The sequence below is a fragment of the Talpa occidentalis genome, unplaced genomic scaffold (genome assembly GCF_014898055.3).
Source record: "Talpa occidentalis isolate TD23 unplaced genomic scaffold, MPIMG_talOcc4v2.1, whole genome shotgun sequence".
Classification (NCBI taxonomy): Eukaryota; Metazoa; Chordata; class Mammalia; order Eulipotyphla; family Talpidae; genus Talpa; species Talpa occidentalis.
In genome coordinates, this window is record NW_026555331.1 from 73,954,462 (window position 1) to 73,971,843 (window position 17,382).

At 38.0% G+C, this 17,382-nt stretch overlaps 1 protein-coding gene across 3 annotated transcripts in view; it reads left to right on the forward strand.

Moving 5' to 3' along the window:
- The window catches only part of LOC119241613 (cytochrome c oxidase assembly factor 1 homolog), a 111,386-nt gene that overhangs the window by 15,417 nt on the left and 78,587 nt on the right, over positions 1–17,382 (forward strand). For 2 of the 3 annotated variants that reach the window (XM_054692282.1, XM_037507028.2), the window contains one exon: positions 8,038–8,103. The exons of the other annotated variant lie outside the window; for it this stretch is intronic. The gene's annotated coding sequence lies outside the window, so the exon portion shown is untranslated. The remainder of the gene's footprint in view (positions 1–8,037; positions 8,104–17,382) is intronic. 3 annotated transcript variants of the gene reach the window in all.

Genomic DNA, 17,382 nt, shown 5'->3' on the forward strand with positions numbered 1-17,382 from the left:
TGCTGATTATATTACTCTTACATCCTGTTACCTTTCTGCATTTTTCTCTTAACTCTTTTAAAAGTGTTTTCATCATGGTGATGTGAATTCTTTATCTGTTAGGCAGAGATGCTCTTTTTTTCAGTGTTGTTTGGTTCTGGAGGTTGACTTGCTTTCTGTGGTGTATTGTTTCCATGAGGGCTTGCTTGACTATGTGTATTTTTCTTCCCATCATTTGTTTGGCTTCTCTGTATTCATAGCACCCCCATATCACTGGTGCTGATGGGCATGACTTCTTTGTGCTCTTACTGGGGCATGGTAGTATCTGCCCAGTGCTTGGGCTGGTATGGCTGATGGGCTGAAGTAGGGCTGGGGACTCCTGCAGTCTCCCTCTCAGCTTCCTTCAGTTGGAACACTGTTGATGACAGGTGGAACTTCCAGTCGCTCCTCCCAGGGCACTGGCCACTGGAATTGGAGGGTGGGAATTTCCTGCAGCTCCCATCTTGGCATGCTTCTACTGTGGCAAATGTTGATGTGAGCAGTGATTTGCCCCAGGAGCCCCTCTCTGCGCAACCCCCACTATGTAGAGTGTGATCCAATGCCTCAACCTGGGTAGCCAAGAGTCCCATGTGAAGTTCTCACCATCAGCCACAATCTGTGGTCCAATCCACTGGGAGGTAGGCACCTGCAGGTTGAGTGAGATGTACTTTTGTGTTGAACTGCTAATTCTCTCTAGGTTGTGGTTCAGGAAAGCAGACAGAAAGAAAGAAAATACAGAGAAGAAGTGAAAAAATGAAGAAAGAGAGCCTTCCCTGGTGGTGCAGGGTTTAAAGTCTTAGCACTATCAAGCTATCACCAGCTACTGTGACCTGAGTTTGATTCCTGGCCAGGGAGCTAACCCATATGGCACAGCAGACCTCTCCTGCCTTGCCCGCTGCTCCCCTCAGCAGTGTGTTTCAGTAGATCTGCCTGCTCTGCTCCCCACTCTGTCTCTGGTGAATCCTCTCATCACCCACACCTCTGGCCTACACTCCAGTTCTTGTATGCAGAAATAAATAAATTTTATTGAACAATGTAAAAAGAAAAGGGAAATGAACAAAGAAGAAATAAAAAAGGAAAAAAAAATAGGGGAGAGGAAAAGAGAAAGGAGAAGAAAAAAGAAGGAGAGCAAAAGAAAAAAAGAGAGAAAAAGAATTGCAGCTTAGGATTCTGATGGCTCCCAAGGAGCCAGTGGTTGTTGTTTTCACCTGGTTTGTCCGGGGCGGTGGTGGTGGTGGCGGGGAGAGGGTATGGGGCATGGTGACATGTTGCTGAGTGGGGTTTTCTAACCAGGGTCTGTTACCTTCTTTGATGTTGTAATTCAGAGAAAAGAAAAAAGGGGAGGGAACAGAGAGAAAGAGAGGGTAAAGGAACTGTGAAAGGTAAAAGACAAAACTTGTGCCTTAGGGCTTTATGCCTTCTGAGGAGCTGTGGTCAGTGTTGTGGCTCCATTGTGGAGTGCAGGACGGCTGAATGGCATGCACTTCTTCTGAGTTAAACTGTTTGAGTCCCACCCAAATGCAATTGGGGCAGAAAGAAACAAAGCAGAAAAGTTTACATTTCAGGTTCTGAAAGTTTACATTTCAGTCAACAATCTGTTGACTGTGACTTTCACCATAGTTCTGAAGGGTGCACTCACACTGTACTAAAAGAGGACACTGTAGATCCAGAGGAGCAAAGAGCCCATTTATATGTTGTCTTTGGAAAAATCTATCTGTTCAGAAAAGTTTACATTTCAGGTTTCAGGTGAGACCACCCGGTATCCTCTCCTAGGATGTCAGCTGCAGGCATTGGGGTGACAATTTCTTACCTGGAGGTATTCAGTAGTCTTTGAGGTTCTCTGATGAAGAAGGGAACGTTGAGATCCTGGAGCTGGGTCAAGTCGGGGTTTGGTGGTGGTTCAGTGCTGCATGTATCTATGAAGAGCGCTATCTTTCTCTGACGTTTGATCTCTCTGGAGATATCATGATGTCTTGTTTGAATAGTCTGGGTTTTTCTGGGAACTTGTAATAGTTCTTTTTGTTCACCACCTTCTTGATGTCATTTTATTTGTCAGCTTTCTCCAGGCAGCAGGTCAGATCCAAAACTGAAGACCATGCCAGTCAGCTTCCCATTTAGCTCAGGGATGACCTTGACTGGTACTTCTTTGGCTGTGCCAGTACAAGTGGGGATGATATTCTAGACAGCCCCTCATTATTATGCCACAGCTTCCCAGAGGGGCTGTACATGGACTTCTGGGTAGCAGTGATGTCATGGACTGTGCTCAGGAGTCCTCCATGATGCCAAAGTTGGGGGGTAGTCAGAAAGCAGTTGGTGGTGCAGGAGGCATTGCTGACAGTCTTTAGGGAGTTGTGCTTCTCATGATTAACACCCATCACAAACATGGGGGCATTAGTAGATGTTGCAGAGTTGATGACCCTTTGCCCCATCCTTCAAGTGAACCCCAGCCTTCTGCTAGGTAGTGAAGACACCAGTGGACTCCACAACATATTCAGCACTAGCGTCATCCCATTTGCTGGCTGGATCTTATTCCTAGAAGATGCTTTCTATTGATGATAGCTTCCTGTTCTCAACCTTGACTGTGTCATTGAACTTTTAATAGGTTGAATCATGCTGGTACATGTAGAACACATTGTTGAGGTCAGTGAAGAAGGGTCATTGATTGCAGTTAAAAGTAACCTGTGTGACCAGGGCCTAATCTAGCCAAATCTGTTGACTGTGACTTTCACCATAGTTCTGAAGGGTGCACTCACACTGTTCTAAAAGAGGACACTGTAGATCCAGAGGAGCAAAGAGCCCATTTATATGTTGTCTTTGGAAAAATCTATCTGTTCAGGTCTTTTGCCCATTTTTATTTATTTTTTCTTTTTTTCACATTTTATTTAAATTTTCTTTTTTATATTCCCCATACAATTACAACCCCCTTATTTTGACCCCAAGCCCTCCTTTCCTGACCCCCAACCCCCTTAGAGTGTTTCTGGTTCATAGTTGTTTATTGAGTTTGATATTTTCTTTCTTAGAGTTATTGTTTTTCCTGGCCCCTTAATTAAGTTTTCTAGATTCCTGCTATGAGTGAGACCACCCGGTATTTTTCTTTTTCTTTCTGGCTTATTTCGCTGAGCATGATCCCTTCCAGCGCCATCCATGTTGCTGCAAATTGCCTGAGTTTATCTTTTTTGATTGCTGAGTAATATTCCATGGTGTATATGTACCACATCTTCTTGATCCAGCCATCTATTTTTGGGCATTTGGGTTGTTTCCAAAGCTTAGCTATTGTAAACAGTGCTGCTATAAACATAGGGTGCAGGTGCCCTTTGGAATTGATGTTTCTGTGTCCTTTGGGTAAATACCTAGGAGTGGAATTGCTGGATCATATGGAAGCTCTATGTTTAGTAGGTCCAGAAATCTCCACGCAGCTCTCCATAGTGGTTGGACCAGTTTGCACTCCCACCAACAGTGCAGGAGAGTTCCTTTTTCCCCATAACCTCGCCAACATTTGTTGTTGCTAGTTTTTTTAATATGTGCCATTCTCACTGGTGTAAGATGGTATCTCATGGTAGTTTTGATTTGCATTTCCCTGATTACAAGTGATGTTGAACATTATTTCATCTGCCTGTTGGCCATTTGCATTTCCTCTTCAGAGAAGTTTCTTTTTAGCTCTTCTGCCCATTTTTTGACGGGATTATTTTCTTTGTTGTTGTTGAGTCTCATCAGCTCTTTGCAGATTTTTGTGATCAGTCCTTTATCATTAGTGTTGTGTGCAAAAATGTTCTCCCAGTCAGTGGGGTTTCTCTTTGTTTTTGTTATTGTCTCTTTTGCTGTGCAGAAGTCTTTAATTTGATGTAGTCCCAGCTGTTTATCTTTGCCTTCACTATCACTGCTTTTTTAAAGATGTCTTTGATGTGCATATCATGTAGTGTTTTGCCCATATTTCCTTCTATGTATTTTATGGTTTCAGGTCTTATGTCTAGTTCTTTAATCCATTTTGAGTTGGTTTTTGTGCATGGTGTGAGGTAGTAGTCAAGCTTCATTCTTCTGTATATAGCAACCCAGTTTTCCCAGCAACATTTATTGATCTTTGCTCCAATGCATATTCTTTGCTCCATTGACCATAAATCTGTGGGTTTATTTCTGGATTTTCTATTCGATTCCATTGGTCTGTGTGTGTGTTCTTGTTCCAATACCATGCAGTTTTGATGATTATGGCTTTGTAGTATAGTTTGAAGTCTGGGAGTGTGATGCCTCCATTCCCTCCTTTTTTTTTTTTTTTCCAGGAGAGCTTTGGCTATCGGGATTTTTGGTGATTCCATATGAATTTCATCAATAATTGTTCTATTTCTTTGAAGAATGTCATTGCAATTTTTATTAGAATAGCTTTGAATCTGTATGTTGCTTTTGGTAGCATGGCCATTTTAATAATGTTTATTCTTCCAATCCATGAGCAGGGGATGTCTTTCCATTTCTTTGTGTCTTCTTCTATTTCTTTTAACAGTGTTTTATAGTTGTCTTTGTATAGGTCCTTTACCTCTTTTGTTAGATTTATTCCCAAGTATTTGATTTTTTTTGTTTCGATAATAAAAGAGATGATTTTTTTGATTTCTTCTTCAGATTTATTGTTTGTGTATAGAAAGGCTACTGACTTTTGCGTGTTGATTTTGTATCCTGCCGTTTTACTGAACTGATTGATTAGTTGAATTAGTTTTTCTGTGGAGTTTTTAGGGTTCTCTTTGTATATTATTATATCATCTACAAAGAGTGATAGTTTGACTTCTTCTTTTTCTATTTGGATTCCTTGTATGTCTTTCTCTTGTCTTATTGCTCTGGCTAGGACTTCCAGTGTTTTATTGAACAGCAGTGGTGAGAGTGGACATCCTTGTCTTGTTTCAAATCTTAATGGAAATGCTTTCAGCTTTTCACCATTGAGAATGATACTGGCTGTTGGCTTGTCATATATGGCCTTTATGATGTTGAGGTATGTTCCTTGTATCCCAAGAATTTCAAGGTTTGCCCATTTTTATTGGATTATTTGCTTTTTTTCCCTATAAAAAGTGGAGTTGTTTGAGTTGTTTGTTAATTATTTTGGATGTTAATCCCTTATCAGATAGACGGTTTGCACATGTTTTCTCCTGTTGTGTAGATTGCTTTCCTTTAGTTGATTGTCTTTTTTGTAATGAGAAGCTTTTTAGTTTGATATGGTCACATTTATTTTTGCTTTAGTGCCATAGCCAAAATAATCACTGACAAGACTAACATCAAGGACCTTTGCCCCTGTGTTTTCTTTTAGGTGCTTGTAGCTTAAGATCTTATATTTAGGGCCTCCCTGGTGGCACAGCGGTTGAGCACTGGGTTGCGAAGCTGCCCAGAGCCTCTGCAGCGCCGGTTCGATCCCCGGCTGCTCCCCCGCCTCCGGAGGAGGGTCCCACATGGCGCGCAGACCTCTCCTTCCACCTGCTGCTCACCTCAGCATTGTACTTTGGTCTTTCTGCCTGCTCTGCTCCCCCGCTCTGGTGAATTCTCTCACCCTCCCTTGCTTCTGACTGTACCCAGTACTTGTATAAATAAAGAAATAAATCTTTAAAAAAAATCTTATATTTAATTTCTTAATTCATTTCTGAGTTTATTTTGTGAGTGATGTAAAGATAAGGTTTTGACTTTTTCTTTTGCACGTGACTATCCAATTTTCCCCACAACATTTTGATTTAAGAGACTGTTTTTTACCCTTTGAGTATTATTAACTCCCTGTGCAAATATTGACTGTACAATCATGGGTTTACTTCTAGACTTTTAATTTTGTTCAGTTGTTTTTTTGTCTTTTTTAGTGCTAATATCATACTATTATGCTTATAGAGCTTTGTAATACATTTAGAGATCAGGAACTGTGGTATCTCCAAGTTTGCTCTTTCTCAGAATTGATTTGGCTCTTTGGAGTCTTTTATGTTTCATACAAATTTTAGAATTGTTTTGTCTATTTCTATAAAAAATGCCATTGGAATTAGCTCAGGTGTTGTATTAGACCTGTAGAAACTTTGGTACATTATAATGGTAATTGTTTTACTTTTCTTTGTATCTATACTTTTACTGAGTTCATTGATTAATTCTACCAGGTTTTTTTTTGTAAAGTCTTTAGGCTTTTCTCTATATAAGACCAGCTCACTTGCAAAAAGACAGTCTTACTTTTTCTTTCTGATATGGATGCCTTTTATTTATTTTTCTTGTCTAATTGCTGAGACTAGGATTTCTAATACTGTGGTAATAGAAGTGGGAGAGTGGGCATCCTTGTTTGTAATCTCAAGAGGAAAAGTATTCAGAATTTTTTCATTATGATATTAGCTATTGGCTTGTCATATAGGCCCTTCTTATGAATGTGTATTTCTATACCAAATTTGTTGAGAGTTATCATTAGATGATATGCAATTTTTGTCAGGTTTATTTTCTATGTTTTGTGAGGTGCTCATAAGATTTTTGTTAAATTATATTTATTGCTTTACATATGGTAGGACCATATGAAATTTTACATATGAAGTTTATCTTAGTTTTCACTCGATCATTATGAATAACCACTTACTGTGCTGTTGAATTAGGTTTGCTAGTATTTTGAGAATATTTGCATTCATATTTGTCAGGTATATTGGTCTATAGTTTTATTTCTGTTGTGTCTTTATCTGGCTTTGTTATCAGCATAATGCTTGCCTCATAAAATGAGTTTGAGTATATTCCCTCCTCTTTAATTGGAAGAGGTTAAGAAAGATTGATGTTCATGCTTCTTCAAATGATTGGTAAAATTCACCAGTGAAACCAGCAGGTACTGACTTTTTGTTGGCTGTTAGGAAGTTTTTACTTACTGATATAATATCTAATTATTTGATGTTTATATTTTCTATTTTTTCATTATTCATATTAGTAGTTTTGTGTTTTTTTTGGAAATTTGTCCATTTCATGTAGGTTTTCCAATTTGAGTGTCCTTGTTTATAGTAGTCTTTTGTGATCCTTTTTGTTTGTGTAATATTAGACATGTCTCCTTTATTACTGATTTTGCTTAATCCCTCCCTTTTTAAAAAGTCTGGCTAGAGGTTTGTCAATTTTATTTTATCAAGTAGCAATCTCTTAGTTTTGTTGATCTTTTCGGACCTTAAATTTCATTTGTTTCTGCTGTGATCTTTTTCTGTCTTTCCTTTTGGTAACTGCATTGTTTGGTCTTTGCATTGTTTGGTCTTCTCTTTATAGTTCCTTAAAGTTTAAGGTTAGGTTGTTTATTTGAGATCTTTATTTTTATAACTTCCCTCTTAGCATTGCATTTACAGCAGTCTGTGCATTCTGTATGTTGTGTTTCCCTTTTCGGTGGGGTTTCTCTTTGTTATGGTTATTGTCTCTTTTGCTGTACAGAAGCTCTTTAATCTGATGTAGTCCCAGCTGTTTACTTCACTATCACTGCTTTGGGTGATGTATCTGTAAAGATGTCTTTGAGGTGCATGTCATGTAATGTTTCGCCTAGTTCTTTAATCCATTTTGAGTTGGTTTTTGTGCATGGTGTGTGGTAGTAGTCAAGCTTCATTCTTTTGCATGTAACAACCCAGTTTTCCCAGCAACATTTGTTGTGAATGTTCAAAGTTTTGATTGCTCTTGCACTTTTTCAGCATACCCATTAGCCATTTATAGAAATTTGCTCTCCATGCTGTGTGGACCATGTGGAGAGTCATCCATAGAAATAGAGTATATGAGTGAAGCACATGGAGCACCGTAGTGCTCGTGGGCCAGTTTGATGTTCTGTAGGTGAGGGGTCTCTAGCAGCTTAAGGGTAGACCTTATGATGGAGTCTGTGAACTAGTTAGGAGGAGCTATATCCCTTTGATTTGTTCCATTCTGTGCCTTGTCTGTGTTTTTCATGGTCATTCATTCTCCTCAGTTGTTGTAGCTCATGTCTCAGTAGTCTGGATCAAGCGAGAGAAATAGACCTCTGGCAACAAACTGCAAAGCTAGGGAACTAAGCACTTACTTATACGCTTTCACTTTGTCTCACAGGAAAAATAACTGACCAAGAAGGTCTCGCGGCATTGGCCTGTGCCCCCATGTGTCAGGGGTGGTGTGGTAAGTTAAACATTTCCTTTTATCCTCCTCAATACATAAAATATTGGGCTATTTTGCTTTAGTGGTATAATAGAGTGTTTCTATTGTGGACTTCCTTCCACAAAATCTCTCTTGTCCTGGAAGATTACTATAATTGGTGTTCTTTGATGGATGTGGGTAGAAAACTTACAGTATGCCATTTTGATAGCATTCTCTCCTAAAGTCTTTTATCGTCCCTTGTCCATTTCATATAAGGACTGTTTTTACATGTTTATGCAATGCATAATCTTATAACAGTCTGTTTGCTGTAATAAGTGTATGTACTTATTACTGTGTTTTTAAAAACAAAACTTTAGAAATTTTTACAATCTTATAGAAAAGTGGTATTTTTATGGTAATCATTATTATTTGAAAACATGCATGTGAAAACCTATAAAAGATATAGAATAACTTGTGATTTGGGAAATTCCAATTTCGTGTTCCCAAATCACAAAGATTGATGTCTATTTGAACATGGAAATAATACTGGGTAGAAAACTTATTACCATACTGAAAATAGAAGAATAGTGATTGCATGTATTCTGAATCTGAGAGTAGAAATACCCCATCCCCACTCCCACTATCTACCTGATTTTTTTTGTAGGTTCACAAAATATAATTTCCATCTAGGAGACTGAAATATTATTCCCAGAAGTTTCTGAGTAGCACTAGTAAAAAGACATGCCATGAAGTTCTTTGTAACTCTAAAAGTCAACAAGTCCCAATCACAAATTCAGTTATAAGATTTTTAATTTCCTACTCTTTATCATAAACAAATACATAAGTATCACCAATATTTTGAGGACAGCCTCTTACATTGAAGGTGGTAAAAGAGAGAAAAGTAACTGTTCTGATTTTGCAAAGGGGAAAAACCACCTATAACCCTCTCTCCACCAGTTATTCACATATTAAGAGATTAAATGGAAATAAACACAGGATGCTATATACAAATGTAATAAAAAATAGAGTTGAATACAAGGTAATAGCAATAAATTATTTAGAGGATTGTAAGATAATGTTTAGGAATTCTTAGTATAGTAAAAATATACATAGAAAATAAAAGACAGAATACTTAGCAGACTGTTCCTTAGCAGATTATTTTAATATCTATAGATTGAGGTTCATATAAGGAAAACAGAGGGAAATGAAAGTGAGAAATAGCCAAAAAATACAGGAAATTGACCCATAATTATAGGTTAGCGTTTTCATATTAAATGTGTTTCCTAATTAATGAAAATATATACTAAGGCACACCATTAAGAAGTTTTAGAACAGTGAAGCCAATTCTAGAGTGCAGAAAACATCATGTATAAAAGGATCAGAAATCAGAGTGGCTTTAGATTTCTCTGTGAACATGAAAACAATGTAGCTATGCCTTAAACATCAGGAGGAAAATGGTCTTGAACCTGGAAACATTTATTCAGCCAAATCATGGCCATTCTGAACAAAGATGTTTTCAGACATTCAAGGACTTACAACATGTAGTTCCCCTACCCCCTTACTGAAAGTTACTGGAGGATAAGAAACAACAAATTGACAGTAAACTAAGAAAAAACTTAAGAAATGGTGTAGTGGCAGATGGGCCACTGAGCAGGTTTTCTATGATCTGAGAAGACGGGGTAAAGGAGAGTCCTGGAGCTCTCGGTGGCTTTCTCGGCTTTTATTGAGCTTTTACATGTAGTGCAGCAACCAGGTACACAGCACACAGGTGTGCTGGGGAGCCAAGAGGCTGGCAGGCCTCCAAGCCCCTGGCAAGTCTTCACTCTGGCTTCTCTCTTTCTTCTGGGGTTCTCTCCTTCTCTCTCCTGCCTCTTTTTCTCTTGGTGAATATATCAATACTGCAGTCATCGCCCCTCAGAAGTAAACAATGTTACAGTAATGTAACAGATGCAGGTGCCCACCATCAGGCATGCCATCCTAATGGTGGGAGGGCAGATAAGCCTGAAAATCATTTACACTACAAATGGGAAGACTAGGAATGAGAGATAGGAAATCCTATAAGTTGTTTCTTCTGATTCAGTCTTGGAAGTTGTTCTAAAAGCTTGTGAATTTCTATTAGGTTGCTACTTTCTCGCCATATAATTGTAATACTCTCTTATAATCCTTTATATTTATGTAGTGTTGTTTCTGATTTCTCCTCATTTGCTTCTAATCTGTGCTTTCTCTTTGTGAGTCTGTATGAAGGTTTGTCTGCTTTGTAATCCTTTGGCATTTCCAAATTTAGTCTTTTTGGGTCTTTTTTGTTATTGTTGTTTTTGATGGCCTGTTCAGAAATTTCTGCTTTAATTTTTATTTCCTTCCTGTCTTGACTTATGCTTTTGCTTTTTCTTTTCTAGTTCCTTTAGGTGTGAGCTTAGTTTTCTTATTTGTGATTCTTTTTGTTTCCAGGTATAGGCTGTATTGCCATAAACTTAATTCTTGCACTAATTTTGCTGCATCACATAGCTTTTTTAAATTTAAATATTTTTTTAAGATTTATTTATTTGTACAAGAACGGGGGTACAGGCCAGAGGCATGGGAGGGTGAGAGAATTCACCAGAGACAGAGTGGGGAGCAGAACAGGCAGATCAACCAAAATACACTGCTGAGGGGAGCAGCGGGTGAGACAGGAGAGGTCTGCTGCACCATGTGAAGATGTATCTCCCTGGCTGGCCAGGAATCAAACCCGTGCTGTAGAGGCTGCAGAGAGCTTCATAGCACTGCACTCAACCCGCTGTGTCACCAGGGATCCTGCATCACATAGCTTTGTATCTTCATTTTAATTCATTGCCAGGTTCATTTTAATTCATTTTTTTATTTCACCTTTGATTTCTTCATTTACCCTGTAGTTGCTCACAAACATGTTTATTCTTTACGTGATTTTGGTATTCCTTTCTTCTTTGGTTTACTTTCTAGTTTCATTTCATTATGATCAAAAAGATGATTGATTTGATTTCATTCTTCATAAATTTTTTGAGATTTTTATTGTGCCCCAACATATGGTCTGTTCTTGAAATTGTTACATGAGCATTTGAATTGAATGTGTATTCTCATATTTGGGATGTAGAATGTTCTGTAGTATTGGACTAAGTATATACTTAGTCCATCTTGTTCAGTTTGTCATTTAAAGTTATTATTTCCCTTTTGATTTTCTGTTTGGGTGATCTGTCCATTGCTGTCAGTGTGTTAAAGTCCGTGTCTGCCTTTGGGTTGATTAATGCTTCCATTATGTAGTTTCTAAGAGCCCAAGACAAGAAAAAATAATGAAGCTGATGAATGGGAAGAAACAGATAAACTATAAAGGAAAACCAATCAGGCTGACATCAGACTTCTCCAAAGAAACACTGCGGGCATGAAGAGAATGGAGTGAAATATTTAACAAACTCCAAGCCAACAAATGCCAACCAAGAATTCTTTACCCAGCAAATCTCTCCTTCCTCTATGAAAGAAAAATAAGGACCTTTTGATAAAAAAATAAATCTCCAGAAATTCATGACTACTAAACTTCCACTCCAAAAGATATTATAAGAAGACCTAAAGGCAAAACCAACAGAGGAGTTAATACGAATAGCAGAATAAGGTAAGGAATAGAATCACAAAAAGACAAACAGGTTGACAAATACAGACACCATCATATCAATTCTGACTCTAAATGTAAATAGACTATATTCAACAATAAAAAGACACAGAGTAGCAGGCTGGAAAAAATCAAAATCATACCTTCTGCTGTCTCCAGGAAACACATTTAACTACAAAAGGTAAATATAGACTGAAAGTAAAAGATTGGAAAACAATCTTACAAGCAAATGGACCAAAAAATAAGGCAGGAACAACTATACTTATACTGGATAAATAAGACCTCAAACTAAAAAAGATAAAAAGAGACAGATGGTCACTACATTATGACTAAGGGGACTATAGCTCAGAAAGATAACACTCATCAACAGATACTCACCAAATGAAGGAGCATCAAAATGTGTCAGACAACTATTACCATCTCTGAAAACAGACGTCAGAGAAAATACATATGTAGTAGGAGACTTGAACATCCCACTTTCTCCAAAGGACAGATCAGTGAGACAAAATATGAACAAGGACACCAGAGCCCTAAATAAGGACCTGGAACTCATGGCTTAACAGACATCTGTAGGACACTGCACCCTAAAATATCCAAGTACAATTTTTTCTCAAGTGCACATGGATCATTCTCTAGGATTGATCACATATTGGGCCACAAGACAAACATCAACAGATATATTAATATCAACATCACACCAACTATTTTCTATGATCATAAAGGAATCAAACTAGAAATAAACCCTGAAAAGAAAGCAAAGAAGCCTCCCACTTAATGAGATTGAAACCCACACTACTAGAAGACTATTGGATTAATGAGATCAGAGAAGAAATTAAAAAATACTTTGAGATGAATGACAATGAGGATTCAACTTTACAGAATGTATGGGACACAGCAAAAGCAGTAATAAGAGGAAAGTATATAGCACTATAGGCTTACATCAAGAAACAGGAAAGAAATCAAAGAAGCAACCTAATCTCCCATCTCAAAGAACTAGAAAAAGAGCAACAAAAAGCCCCAAAAGCCAGTAGAAGAAACAATAAAAACTAAAGCAGAAATAAATGAAATAAACATTAAAAAAAAAAAACAAACAGCAAAAGATTAGTGTAACCAAAAGTTGGTTCACTGAAAAAATAAACAAAGTAGACAAATCTCTAGCCATACTCACGAAGGAAAAACAGGAGAAAACAAATAAATAGGATCATAAATCAAAGAAGAGAAATTACAACAGACTCAGCAGAAATCAAAGGAATAATCAGAGGTTACTATGAACATTTATATGCAAACAAGTTCAACAATATAGAAGAGATGGACAAATTCTTAATCACCCCAAACTAGATAAAAAAGGAATAGAAGAGGGGCCTCCCTGGTGGCACGAGGGGTTAAGATGCAGCACTGTGAAGCTCTCTGCAGCCACTACAGCATAAGTTTCATCCCCTGCCAGGGAGGTGACTCACATGGCTCAGCAGACCACTCCAGACTTGCCCACTGCACACATCAGCAGTGTATTTCAGTCAATCTGCCTGTTCTATTTGACACTTCTCAACCCCCACTCCTCTGGCCTGTACCCCAGTTCTTGTATACATAAATAAATCTTTAAAAAAAAAAAGAACACCTAAACAGACCAATTACAATCATTGAAATTGAACCCCCCCCCCCCAAAAAACAAAAGTCCAGGACCAGATGGCTTCACAAATGAATTCTTCCAAAAGTTCAGAAATGAACTAGTGCCTATCCTACACAAACTCTTTCAAAAAACTGAGGAGGGAATACTACCAAATACATTCTATGAAGTCAACATTACACTAATACCAAAACCAAATAAACGCAATACAAATAAAGGAAGCTACAGGCTGATCTTACTAATGAACACTGATGTAAAAATCCTCAATAAAATCTTAGTTAACATAACCCAACAATGCATCAAAAGGATAATACACAATGACCAAATGGGATTTTATTCCAGGAGCACAAGGATGGTTCAGTATCCAGATGTCAATTAATGTAATCCAACACATCAACAAAAGGAAAAATAAAAACCATATCAATAGATTCTACACCTAGGAAGTCTACCCAAAGAATACAAAAACATTAATTCAAAAAGATAACTGCACCCCTATGTTTATTGCAGCCCTATTTATAATATGTAAGATATGGAAATGACCTAAGTGCCCAAAAATAGATCACTGGATCAAGAAGATGTGGTATATATGCATATTGGAATACTATTTAGCAATCAAAAAAGATATACTCATGCCATTCACAGGAACTTTTTTTTTTAAGATTTATTTATTTGTTTGTTTGTTTGTTTATTTATTTATACAAGCACTGGGTACAGTCAGAAACGTGGGAGGGTGAGAGAATTCACCAGAGCCAGAGCGGGGAACAGAACAGGCGCACCCATGAAACACACTGCTGAGGGGAGCAGTGGGTGCAGCAGGAGAGGTCTGTGCACCATGTGGGACCCTCGCTGCTGGGGACTGGGGATCGAACCGGCACTGCAGAGGCTGTGGGCAGCTTGGCAGCCCAGCATTCAACTGCTGCGCCACCAGGGGAGGCCCCATTCACAGGAACTTGAATGGAGCTGGAAGGGATTATGCTCAGTGAAATAAGTCAGAAGAAAGAAGAAAAATATGAGATGGTTTCACTTACAGGAGTAATATAGGAGAACCAAATAAGGAATCAGAAAAAAAATAATAATAAATAAAACACCAAAACTAACAGGCAACTATAAATCAGAGACATTCTGCAAGGGAGGAAGAGGGCGAGGGATCAAAACAGGGGAGGGAAGAGCAGAAAGGGCTATGGTGATGATGCACAGGTGATCTGGTCATGGGAATTTTACAGGGACTATAGCTGAGAGGAGAAAGCAAACATTGTACAAAAGTGAAAAATGATGTAAAATTTATCTACCTAAATATATGCATATATATATGTAATGGATAATGATAAATTATATATAAATTTAAAAAAGAAAAAAAATTGCTTTATGTATTTTGATGCTGCTATTTTGGGTGAACACATATTGATAATTGTCATGTCTTTTTGTTGTATTGATCTTTTTATCATGATATAAAACCCACTGTTATATAATGCTATCTTTTATATTTGCAAAGTCTGTTTAATCTAAAGTAATATAGCAGTTCATGCATTTTTAATTTTTCCATTGACTTGCTGGCTGTACCAGTGTTCAACCCTTGGCTTTCTATGCTTGTCTATGTGGCTAATTGTGTCTCTTATAGGATTGGCTTTTGTTTTCCAATCCATATCACCCTTCTGCCTTTTGAATGTAGGTTCAGCTCATTTACATTAAGGATGAATCTTAATATATGAGCATTTTCTACTATCAGTTTGTTCCTAGTTTTCTGGTTCTGTTTGTTTCCTTGCTCTTTTTTTGTGTGTGTATGGTGTATGATTTGGGTAAGAGACCTCCTTTCAACACTTTTTGTATGGGAGATCTTGTGTTGACAAACTCAACTTTTGTTTTTCTGGGAAGAACTTTATTTCCCCCTAGAATTTGAGAGTTATGTAGGATGTAATATCCTTTATTAGTAAGTATTCTTGATTTTTGATTATTTTTTCAGTATTTTATTTTATTCTCTGCTGAGAAATTCCATTCTTCTTCTGAGACATCAAGCCTGATGAGAGTATCTTTGTAAGTTACCTGCTTATTTACCTTGGCCATCTTCATTGTTCTTTCTTTGTTTTGAACTCTTGGTAGTTCTGATATTATACTTTATGTGTTGGTGCTAATTTCATTGCATTTCAGTAGGTAGGTATTATGTTAGCTTCATAGATTTGTATAGTCAGTTCTTCTCCAGGCTTGTGAAGTTTTTCTCTGTTATTTCTCTGAAAAGACTCTGTGTTCCATTTTCCCTCTCCTACCCTTCTGGGATACCCATTATCCTTATGTTGCCTTTTGGTAGTGCTCTTAGTGCTCCCGCCCCCCGACCCTTTTTTTTTTTTTCATGTATTTCTCTTCTTCAGCCTGAGTCCTTTATGAGTTGCTATCTTTTTTTTTTTTAAATGTTTATTTATGTATTTATATAAGAACCGGGGTACAGGCCAGATGCGCGAGAAGGTGAGAGCATTCTCCAGAGACAGAGCGGGGAACAGAACAGGCAGACTGATGAAATACACTGCTGAGGGGAGCAGCGGGCGAGACAGGAGAGGTCTGCTGTGCCATGTGGGACACTTGCCCGCAGGCCAGACGGCCGGGATCAAACCAGTGCTGCAGAGGCTGTGGACAGCTTCACAGCGCTGTGCTCAACCGCTTGCGCCACCAGGGGAGGCCCTGTGTGTTGCTTATCTTTGAGGTCACTGATTTGGTCATTCACTTAATCTGTTCTGCTTCCATAGCTATCTGGAGCCCTTGAGATGATTTATTACTCAGCTTTATATCTTGAGTTCCTGTTTGTTTATTTAGAGCTTCAACTCTGCCTTCTGTTCATTAATTTTATTTCTGAGCCCGTTTATTTTCCTGAGATTTTGTTTCTAATTAACTTTCTGTATCATTTTTACTTGCCTTTCTAAGTCTTCTTTTATCTCTTTGAGCTTCTTTTTTTATAGTAAAGTTTGGACTCTGTCTGATAAGGAGATGTAACCTCCTGTGTCTTTGTGGTGGTTGGATTCTAGAGAGTTATCTCTGTTTATATCATTATATCACATTGAGGTCTCAAACTGCTAGGTGTTATATGTTTTCTGCTCATTGTTCCACTTGAAATTTCCCTATTTAAGAGGGGGAAATAACCCCAGTAACTTAGATGAGTGAACTGCTTTTACTTTTCCTAGAAGTGTTTTTATTTTTAGTCTTGCTGGCTTCCATGTGTACTGAAATCTGGTTTTGGAGTTACTGTGTCAGCTGTGGGTAGGAGGGGTTCAGCCTCTGTTGCAAATATGCTGAGGTGGTATATTGCATCCCTGCTGCCCCTCCAATCTGGGCTCCCAGATCTGAAGATCGGTAACTTGTCTGCCATTAGGATCCTTTGTGAGATCAGTAGCAATCCTAACGTGTTGAAGAGTGTAATCCAAAGCACTTTTCCTGTTTGTTTTTCTTTTCCTTTTTCTTTCTGGCTACCTGTACTATGTGGAACACTCTAGCTCTACATATGACTTTCATCCATATTGAGCGCATATGTCTCCACACTGTTTCTTTTATCCTGTCTCCAAGTTCCCTGGCTGAGCTAGCAACCCTGCAGACTGTGTCCTTTGCCCCAGTTTTCAAAAGTGAACACAGGTTTGGTACCTAATATATTCTACCCTAATAATCTGGGACCAAGGGAAAAATCCTGTTTTTTTTTTCCTACTAAGTCCTCTCCCTCATGAGAGAACAACCAAGTTGCATTGCAAAATTGAATACAATACATCCCTTCCCTTACTATCTCTATATTTCAATAAGTTCTAGTGTACACATCAAAATTCCAGGTCTACAACATAGAAGGCCCAAATTTACCCAGTAAAACATGTATTGAGGGTAGGGTTCTTTACTTACGTTTTCCCATGTGAATATAGATGATGCTATAGAACCACTTACTGAAATAGCATAATTCTACTCTTTTGTAGAAATATTTGCTGCCTTCCCATATATCAAGTATCTATTGTATATATGCATCCTCTTCTATTATTTGGAAGAATTTGAGGAGGACTTGCGTTAATTCTTCTCCAAATGTATTTTTAGAATTCAGCAGTGAAGTCGTCTAGTCCCA